Source organism: Astatotilapia calliptera, chromosome 2 (assembly GCF_964374335.1).
Source record: "Astatotilapia calliptera chromosome 2, fAstCal68.1, whole genome shotgun sequence".
Lineage (NCBI taxonomy): Eukaryota > Metazoa > Chordata > Actinopteri > Cichliformes > Cichlidae > Astatotilapia > Astatotilapia calliptera.
Window position 1 is genome coordinate 30,249,223 of NC_137423.1, and position 9,878 is coordinate 30,259,100.

The following is a 9,878-nucleotide window of genomic DNA, read 5'->3' on the forward strand; positions in this document are numbered from 1 at the left end:
AAATACAAAATATGAGTAACTGTATTCCGTTACAGTTACAGCTTAAATACAGCTTAAATAGGTGATAATTAGAATACAGTACTTTGCTGAAATAAATGGATTACACGGCGGCCATTTATTGTTTCATATGTTAGGTTATGCCCTCTCTAATTTTGGAAATTCCACGCATTGCTAGAAACCCAAACAAAGCAGACAATAAGAGGCTGTAATATAAGCTTCCTGTTAATGTTGGTGGTGTCAGTTACACAATGGACCCAGAGCCAGCAGTGCGTGGACAGGAATGCATCTCTTACCTGAAAATTCCGGCACCACTTCACATTTAAAGAAGAAAGGGATGGGCAAAATCTGACCATGCAATGCAAACTCTGTTTGCCAGCAACTAAAAGACTCCAACCTGAAGAAACATCTGGAAGTAAGTTCTTTTTAAAAAACTAACGTTAGCCTACTGCAACTACCTTGTTTTAGTTGTTGTGGCTGCCTGGGTTATGTGCCACTTCAGTGTCTTCGATGTAGTATTGCTGTGTGATCTATTACTATTACTGAAGGCTGCATTACAACCTACAAACAGACAGAGAGAAAACATTTTACTGATACAGACATAGTTTTCTACACAAAGTGCAGCCTTACCTAATGTCCACCCTGCTGTTACTCATTTTATATTAAGATTTAAAAATCTAGTTGGTATTGCTTTCAGAACTACACATGATTATATGTAGCTAGCAGGTTGTTAATGCTATCCATCAAGTAGAAGCAGGCGGAGCGTCAGGCTTACATGTAAAGTCAATGGAAAGGCGCGCTGACCCGCGATTGCGGCTCCCGCGAAAATTCGGAAGCAGATTTGCGTCGCGAAAACGCCAAAACGCCTGAAACGCGCGTGAGTGTAGCGCGTTTCAGGCGTTTGACTCGCGAAAAAAACCACGCGCGTGAGTTTATGTGTTGCATTTTGTGCATACACGCGCTTCGCGTCCCCCGCTCGAGTTGGAAAAATCTGAACTCCAGCGTGAAATCGCGCCGCGACAACCAATCAGGAGCCTGGTGACGTGGCTGTTACCTAGTTCAAAGGGGCAGATCCAGCCAAAGCCCTTTATTCTTCAATAGAAGGAAGGCTAATCAATGCCGTAGCAAACAACCCGGAGCCGTACGACACCAGCTGCTTTCTGGACCTCCAAGCTTCCTCCGAGCTTGGAGGAAGATATGTAAAGAGATCGGGCAACCTGGTAAGTTCATTCATTTTTCTCAAGTTTTCTCTAAAGTTTTCACTGACCCGGGGAAGCCGCACAAAAGCTAGCAAGCCCCCGCTATTTTCCCACTGACGTACAAATACCGTTCTGCTTTTAGGCATGTTGTCATTTAAGAATATATTTTATTGTTTATTAATAAACAGCTCACAGCGGTCCCGCTGTTCATCCGTCACTGCCTCTTTTTTCTTAATTTTCTTTTTCTTTTTTTTGCACCGTACAGCATTGCATTCTGCAGCCTGATTGACAAATCTCCTGCGCTTGCCAAATTTATCATGTTTGGTTTTGATAACCATCACGTCCAATAGAAAAAACAGCACAAAAACACCCATAACTATGAGCCTCATTCGGAAATAGACACCTGCACCGCGAGGGAAAAAGGCGCACGAAAGTGGCAGGCAGATGAAGACAAACCGCGGCATATTAATACTTTTACGTTTTGCAATCTACAAAGGTTTGCACTTTGAGAATCAATTGTGAGAACTGTGACCAATGTTCATGTGTGTGTGTGGAAAACAGTGTATAAAGTGCGTGGCCAGGGGCTAGTTATTCTGAGAACCCCTGCTGCAATAAATGAGGGACCACTGTCTACTCTATGATTATTATATTCAACCTGTTAACATTTAATACTGTATTGATAGAACCAACTGATTCTGAAGCAGAGCATCCGCACTTGCTTCTCCTGGCTCCCCAGTCCCTGAGCTCCTGCTGCTGCACCCACAGATATGTACAGCAAGCACTGATACCTTTTTAGTCGGTGGGATTGCCTGTGATCACCTTTACTAAATATCTACAACCAATCTGATTATATCCTGTTTTTTTTTCAATGTTGAAATTAAAATCTAGTAGCAGTCTTCTCATTTCTTTGTGTTTTGTGCTGTTTTACAGGCCCACAGGGGAGGACGGCTCCGAGGCAGATGAGGGACGGGTCCCAGGATGGTCCATCGGTGGTGGAGCTGGCCATCCTGGAGTCCCTGAAGAGTCCACACCAGTCTCCAATGGAGCATTTCCTCCTCAGCCTTGTTCCTGCTCTGGAGAGCAGCTGGTCCTTTTTATTCCTGTCTCTCTGTAAATACTTATATTTTATATATTTATGTTTAATGTATTTCTGTGTGAGAATTTTAATATTATTTCAAATAAATTTTTATAATGACTGATGTCTCAGTTCTACTACACAGCAAATGTTGGCACATGACTTGACACATGTAGAATTTATTTCATATTATACTAATGACAAAATATACTAATACAGTGGGATGCAAAAGTTTGGGCAACCTTGTTAATAGACATTATTTTCCTGTATAAATCGTTGGTTGTTACAATAAAAAAAAATGTCAGTTAAATATATCATACAGGAGACACACACAGTGATATTTGAGAAGTGAAAAGAAGTTAACTGGATTTACAAAAAGTGTGCAATAATTATTTAAACAAAATCAAGCAGGTGCATAAATTTGGGCACCACAAAAAAGAAATGAAATAAATATTTAGTGTATATCAATGTGTGTGTCTCCTATATGATATATGGGGTGCCTTTGTCTGGACGTGCTTCCCATCCAGAGCTGCACAGCACAGAGGGAAGTTCCAGCGCTCCTGGAAATCCCTCTGTGATGGACCGCCAGTCTCCAGGTGAAGGCACAGCCATGAAGTCGTCCACTAGACAGTCCCAGATGGCCGTCGCTGCCTGGGGGTGATCTGACACACCGACTCTGTAACTGAACGCTTGGTGCTGAAGCAGTCCGCGGTGACAAGGAACCTGGACAAAATTGTTCAAAATCAGTATTATGTGTACTGCAGTTACAAAATACATTATTCAAATTCCAAAATACTTTGGTGATGTCAGATTTAAATCACAAAACTTAAATCTTACATAAAACATTTTGTAATTATAAGAATAATTACAAAATGTATATTAGATGATATCTGAAACAGTTGTGTTTTATTTTAACTTTAACATATCATAATTTGATTGGTAGCAACTTTCACAACTACAGTGAGCCAATCACTCATAATTCCTAAACATGTCAATCAGGTAGGAATGAAGTGAGACATTAATAGAAATAAAGAGTTGTGTGTTGACATGTAGCCCTTTCCTTGCTTAAATCATTAATATTTTTGAAAAATTAATCTGTGATAAGACAGCTTATCAAGATAGAACCATGTAACTAGAGATGAACCAAACTGTTCAGTTTTATCTAACTGTTTTAATTAATAAAGGCTGGTGACGCCTGCTATAGAGTCTGACAGCTGCAGGGATTATATACAAATATTCAACTATCCCAGAATTAAACCAGGTCTAAATAAAAAGGAGTGAGTATCACTACAAAGGTTAACTCAGTGGTCCTAATGCTACAGTTTGATATCAGCAAACACCGAGCGCATACATTGATGTGACACCACAGCCATGCTATCATCGCAAACACTGATAACAGCATAAATCGAATTAAATCGGGACTTGATGAGACCTTCTGAGTATCACTAGAAATATTATAAATAGTCGTCTCTGTACCACAGTTTGCTATCAGTAAACACCGGCAGCATTCACTGTTAGCATAGCACATCCATGTTAGCAGTGTATAAATGGATGGTTTAGCATATATTAGCACAGGTATCAATAAAGGACTACCGTATTAAATACTTTTACTAACCTCAGGCAGACGGACAGGCGCTCTGCAGGTGGGATTGAGCGCCTGTAATTGGTGTCTAGGCGGGCGATTCTGGGACCGACGCGGGACAGCAGGTCCTCAAACTGGCCGAGTGAATGACGGTGATAGCGCTGGAATCGGCCGTAATCCAGGCACAGCTCCTGGAGCAAGTGGTAAAACTCACCAAACTGCTCACACCTCTGGAGGACCTGATGGACCCAGGTACGGCGAGGATGTCCTTTACGCCGCTACTCTGCTCTCCACAGTAAATAGAGAAGGGAGACTCTCTCTTCAAGCACTAGCTCGACACCTGCCATCTTGCAAAGATACCGGTCTGGCAAAATTTCCTCCCACATCCCTCCCACATTTCCGGTTCACGCGCGTTAAAATATGATATTTTGGGGCGCGATGGATTTTTCTTGGACACGCGTAGAGGTGCGAATGTGCACGCGTCAAGTTAGGGGCGTTTGGGGCTTTTTTCTCGCGCCCATGGCGTTCGGTGTGAACACACCGTAACAGTCCGTGGTCTCTGAACTAACCTCAGCTAACAATGTTAGCTTGGTGGCGAGTAGCCTTCAGTAATAGTAATAAATCACACTACTAGGGCTGCCACAATTAGTCGACTAGTCAAATCGTCGACGACTAATTTAATAGTTGACGCGTCGTTTGAAGCTTTGTAAGATCCCAAAAGACACAGGAATAAGTAGTAGGATTTAAGAGTGTAATAACGGACTGAAACAGAAGATCGCCCAGCCTCTAGCTGTAAGCTAATGATAGTTATATAAGAGCAGATGCATGCTGGTGCCATAAGCTGTACGTTTTACGTTAAATGGACGTATGATCTGATTAGTCGACTAATCGCAAAAATAATCGGTGACTAGTCGATTATCAAAATAACCATTTGTGGCAGCCCTACACACTACAGTCATGTAGTTGTAAAAAGCATGACAATATATCAAGTAATCCAAAGTATTCAGAATACATTACTCTCAGTGAGTAATGTAACGGAATACATTACAAAATACATTTTGGGGCCTGTATTCTGTAATCAGTAGCGGAATACATTTTAAAAGTAACTTTTAGGAGGGCTCAGCTCCCAATCATAGTGTCATGCATGCATTGCCTTGTTATAAATATTAATGGAATATGCTGTTTGCAAATGTAGTCAACCCTTTTCACATTTGCAAACCTAAAATCAGTTGATTAAACATTACAATGTTACCTCCAAAAACAAGCTAATTAATAATTCTAGAATCTAGAATTTTTCTAGAACGTTAGAATCAGAACAGGAACAGGACTTTTTTTTTTACAAACTAAAATAATAATAGCCTATACATAATTTCCTTGGCTGGCAACTCCCAATATACCAGCAGACTAGTGAAAGAAAGAAAGAGTACTTTATTGATCCCCGTGGGGAAAATTCCTCTCTGCATTTAACCCATTCACTCAGTGAAGCAGTGGGCAGCTATTGGGCGCCCGGGGAGCAGTGTGTAGGGATGGTACCTTGCTCAGGGGTACCTCAGGGTAGCTGTTCAGGAGAATCAAACCCCTGACCTTCCGATCATGGGGCCACCACTCTCTCTACTGAGCTATTCCTGCCCCTGGATCAGTGGATCAGAAGGTTAAAATTAGCTAATAATCTCAAGTGATTCAAGCCACATTAGCTAACATTTTTAGCTGTTTAGAGAACTGTTATGTCCCTCTGCAGCCTCTAATCTGCTCAGTGTGTTCAGCTGGTGCTAATTGGCCACACCTAGTCGGGTGTGGATAAAAGCATACCTGAGGCAAGCTTCCTGGGGAGCTCACTTGTCTTTGCCTTGGTGGCAGCAGCCATTTTAGCCAACCTGGAGTTCCATTTTAAGATAAAATCTCTTCTCACCCATACTCTGGTATTCATCTCCTTTATGTTGCAGCTTTTGAGCCGGATTGTAACATAAGTGGGGGCTCGTCCCGGATATTTGGACATTTTAGTGGAGACTGAATATCAGTTTGTTTGACTTTTAAGGGGGTGAGTGATGGTGTTCACTGTAATTGAGCAAACTCCCTTCAGCTGGGTGGCTGTGCTGCCCTTCCAGCGAAGCACTTGTTTGTTGTTTTGCTTTGTTTTAATTTGTTGTGTTTGGTGGCTATCCTGGGTAGGGGTACGCTTCAGAGTTTAGTAGGAGACTATATCTCTGGTCTGCTGCCTGCTCTCGAGTTCGCGTTTAAAGTTGCCTCGAGCGTGGTACACCACTGAAGACTAGGGTACGTAAAGTTAGGGTTTTTTTGTTTTTTGTGTTTCAGGCTGGGAGTTGCACATAGTAAATCAGTGGCACCAAACTTGGTAGGGGGTTTGAGACCATTTATGATTATGGTCTGTAGCTGAGGCAGGTAGGCTGTTTTTAAGTTGGCATTGTGTGTACACCGTGTGTGTGCATATGTCAGTGTTGATGGATGCTAATGAGATCCTCATGAGGTGAGTGTTTTGTGCTGTGACCTTTAGCGTTGTGGGGAATATGGCTATTTTGTTGGATCACTTTCGAGTGTTGTTGGCCAAGTGATGGCAATAACACTGTGGGGTGCTGAGCCACCCTTGATGTGAGCATTGTGTGGCCATAGCTCTCCATTTTGTGGTTGGTCACTAGCATGCTTGCTTTACTGAACTTTGTGGATTAAGTAACTTGTTGTGGTATAGGGCCACTCATATGTGACCGTTTGTGTGGTGGACAAACTTTATTTACTATTAATTTAACATAACAGATGTTAGTGTTACTTCGCTAAATAAAAAAAAAAATAAATAAAAAAAAAACACACTTTATAAGTCACAGCGATGTCCCCGCATTATCAGAACAGTTTGACCTTTTGCTATATTTCAGTAAAGTGTGTTTCAAATCTGCATCACTGATTTGTGGCATGAAATTACCTCTTTAATAACAGTTTAGGCTAGTGATGACAAACCACACTCCGTGTGAGCGGACTGTAACATGACACAAACACTGGGCATACAACCTGTTTTCATTCTATCCTTTACTGTCATCAGTAGAAATGTTAGAAAAAGATAACATTTGAAGAGAACTCAAGAAAATAATAATAAAATATGCTATATTCATATTAATAATTATTTTTGGGGTGCTCTGAAAAGGGTCTAAGCTCTCCTATGAGCTGGACTATTATTAAAAAGCAAGAATGAGTTGGCAAAACAGAATAACTGCATCACCCTGTATGCTCTCACCACAGTATCCATTGGGCATGAGTGCACACCCCAGAATACACACATCTGAGCAGGCAGTCAGCCCCACTCTACCTGCTTTACTCCACATAATGTTAGACAAGTCACTAATAAATGATCAAAAGATAAATATCCAAGGGAGAGAAATCAGTTGCAAGATAAACAAAAGAAAAAAGGCACACTTAACTTATTTATATTGTTGTAAGTTCAGTTTTTTTGATACTTTTGCTTGCTGCAGGGATATAAAGATAGCCATATGAACATTTTATGTTTCATCTAATTCTTTGTTTAAAAACCTAATCTAATGGCTGTTTATGTAGTTTGGCTTATGCATTTTGTAGAAAAAAAATCCAGCATAACTATGCCGATTATGTCAGGCTCATTTCATGCATATAATATTTTGCTTGTCATACATTAAATGACATGCCAAAAGGGTGATATTTTTAAAAAATTGGTGTGGCATGTGCTAGGTGCTATTGTGTGCACCCTAACAGCACGCTGGACATTCCAAAACAGTAACCTAAACATACTCACCAGTCAGCTTCGTGTGGATGCTGTCTGTAGAAAAATTCACCAGCTAATGCGCTTCATTTGCCAAAGTTGAGGTTTCTACACTGACAGCACCTTTATATTGTCTTCCTGTTTTATTAAATCTGTCCAGAACTCAGCCTTACCTGAAATATAACAGAACAGATTAAAAAGTGTGGCTAGAGTGTTTAAAAAATTGACGTTTGACTTTGAAAGACTTTTCTTATATGTGTTAGTTATGACAGATAAGTCTTTCCTAGATGATCCTAGCCACCCCTTGTCTAAGGACTTTAAGTTGCTGCCATCTCACAAATTCTGTATGTGCCACTGCAATGTATTTTAACAGAAAAAGCTGTACCCAGGCTCAGCAGAGTAGTTCTATAAAGAACTACTCTGTGTTTATTAAGTCTGTTGTGTTTTTAATATATTTTAATGCTTTGTATCTTGTTCTATTTAATCTAAACAATCCATCCATTCGCTTCCCCTTATCCTTTTCAGGGTCGCAGGGTGCGCTGGAGCCTATCCCAGCTGTCATAGGGCGAAAGGCGGGGTACACCCTGGACAGGTCGCCAGTCTGTCGCAGGGCCAACACACAGGGACAGACAACCATTCACACCTAGTGACAATTTGTATTATCCAATTAACCTATCCCCACAAGCTGCATGTCTTTGGACGGTGGGAGGAAGCCGGAGTACCCGAAGGGAACCCACGCAAACACGGGGAGAACATGCAAACTCCACACAGAAAGGCCTGATGTTGGAATTGAACTCAGGACCTTCTTGCTGTGCGGCAACAGCGCTAACCACCGTGCCACCGTGCTGCCCTAATCTAAACAATCCCCTAAAAATTTGTCCCTAACCATCTGGAACCTTCCTGTTAACTTTCAGTGAGTGGAAAAAAGTTTGTGTTCATCCTTCAGCTTCACTGTGTTTATATTATGCTAACCATAGCTGTGTAGCTAGTGATCACGTAGCACATTATATAGCAGCTAGCCCAACTTCAGTAACTCTACAAACATACAAACATCACTGCTGTCAACTTCTCTGTCTTCATATATGTCTGAAGTGATAGCAGAGCTATACGTTTTCATTTTTTAGAAATCCCTGACTCAGAACATGGTATTTCATCATTAGATGGAAACTAGTAAGCTAACTTCTAACTCTGTTAAAATTCATAAATCCTGTTTTCATGGATGCCTGGATGTTAAATTTAATTTTTGAAAGAATTTAGACAGTTTTAACTCTCACTGATGCTGCAGGGTTTGTTTGACTCGGAAACGGCTAATAAAGTCAGCCTTAAAGACCGGATTACGTTAATACCACCAACTAACCAACCACATGATGTAACATTTTGTACTGACAGAAGATGGCGCTACACATGTTCTCAAAACTTAAACTTTAAGCACTCATTTCTTAAGTCCAGTTTCATAGACAGTGTTACAGCTATGCCAGTTTTTGAGAGCATGGCTCCATGATGCAAGTTAGCCTTTATATGTGTAGCGTTTCATGTCCTCATTAAGTATCATAATAAATTATGGGATTTTTGGTGATGTTCACCTTTAATTGACATTCAAGTGATCAAACTGGGATTTGCACTGACGCTTGAAACAGTAAGTGTCTAGAAGCAGAGCAGAGCTCCACAAAGACATGACCCTGATCAGGGTCACTACACCAGCTACAATTCAAAATGCTACATATCTTTTCTTCTATGATACAATGAATGCGAGGAATATTTTAGGTAAGATTTGTACCAATAATCTGATACTAAGATGTGTGCATGTTACCCAAACGACATCCACTTTTGATCATTCCCATTATCATCTTTCAAAGTAAGTTTGCCTCATGAGACACGCCTTTGTCTTCATTTAATGCACTATATTAAATCCTTTGAACTGATAATGCCTTTTCTCTAGTCAATTTGATTAATGCAGCTCGAAGAAAATCAATTTTCCACCATCTTTCTGCCCTGTTTCATCCCCTTCCCCCATCTTCCATTCCCTATCAGTCTATCTGTGAGGTTGTCATGGTGGTGGCTCCAGTATAATGATTTCAGACTGGTTTAAAGCTGCACTGCATGAGTGAGGGCATGGATTACTGTATGTACCAAACTCACTGACATGAAAACTTGATTTTCCGGAGGCGTTAGAACCAGGCCTTCACTGTCTGCAACAACCAGGAATGTTATCTTTGTTGTGTGCATGGATCACAAATGTTAACAACATTTCAAAACAATTCAAAATATTTTCACTCTTCTTTATTT

General features: G+C 40.8%; 2 long non-coding RNA genes across 2 annotated transcripts; one reads left to right on the plus strand and one right to left on the minus strand.

The window, feature by feature from the left end:
* Nucleotides 1–342: 342 nt before the first annotated feature.
* Nucleotides 343–2,392, plus strand: LOC145431568 (uncharacterized). Its single transcript, XR_013911917.1, has 2 exons — nucleotides 343–1,217; nucleotides 2,127–2,392. It is a non-coding gene; the product is annotated as an uncharacterized LOC145431568 (long non-coding RNA).
* A 42-nt stretch (nucleotides 2,393–2,434) lies between these two features.
* Nucleotides 2,435–4,638, minus strand: LOC145431567 (uncharacterized). Its single transcript, XR_013911913.1, has 2 exons — nucleotides 3,887–4,638; nucleotides 2,435–2,994 (listed from the first exon to the last, which is right to left on the minus strand). It is a non-coding gene; the product is annotated as an uncharacterized LOC145431567 (long non-coding RNA).
* Between the last annotated feature and the right edge of the window lie 5,240 nt (nucleotides 4,639–9,878).